Here is a 482-nt window from a genome sequence, read left to right as displayed (position 1 = left end):
TGCTTCTGCTCCGAGTCCCTGCAAACTTTCCTGTTCCCGGACTCAGTCAGCTCCTCCCTTCGGCACCGCCCTAACCTGTTCTTGCCGAAAATCACAAGATTCTTGACTTCTTCACCTTTCCTCCAGATTTCCTTTCTTTTGCCCGCCCCGTCGCTGTTGTTTTCCATCCCCACCTTCCCAGCCTTTCTCCTCTTCGATACTGCCCCACAAAGCCACACCTGTCCCGGCGAGTGCCCGAGAGTTTGACCATGTATTTAATGGCAACAAAAGAAAAAGGAAAGTAAGTTGCACGAGACGCGGGAGCAGAACCTGACAGATGAGCCCACTTGGCCGGCGCCACTCCGTGTAACTGAGAAGGGCCGGCCGCCTCCGCCAGCCCCACCTTGTAGGGAGCGCGGAGCTGGGGGCGGGAAGGGGCTGGGCGGCTGGTATTAATAAGCTAAGCTGGGCCCCAGACGGCGGGGCCAGTCCTCGCAAGGGGC

The 482-nt window shown here is 58.5% G+C and overlaps 1 protein-coding gene across 3 annotated transcripts in view; it reads left to right on the top strand.

Moving 5' to 3' along the window:
• The first annotated feature begins 141 nt into the window (after positions 1-141).
• Positions 142-482, top strand: part of SH2D4A (SH2 domain containing 4A) — a 49,606-nt gene continuing 49,265 nt past the window's right edge. The window contains exon 1 of one of the 3 annotated variants that reach the window (XM_014536818.1): positions 142-280. The gene's annotated coding sequence lies outside the window, so the exon portion shown is untranslated. The remainder of the gene's footprint in view (positions 281-482) is intronic. The other 2 variants (XM_005856498.2, XM_005856496.2) reach the window with 2 other exon arrangements.

Source organism: Myotis brandtii, unplaced genomic scaffold, assembly GCF_000412655.1.
Source record: "Myotis brandtii unplaced genomic scaffold, ASM41265v1 scaffold103, whole genome shotgun sequence".
In the NCBI taxonomy this organism is placed as follows: Eukaryota; Metazoa; Chordata; class Mammalia; order Chiroptera; family Vespertilionidae; genus Myotis; species Myotis brandtii.
Note: the sequence above shows the minus strand (reverse complement) of the source record. Positions and strands in the feature narration are given on the sequence as shown.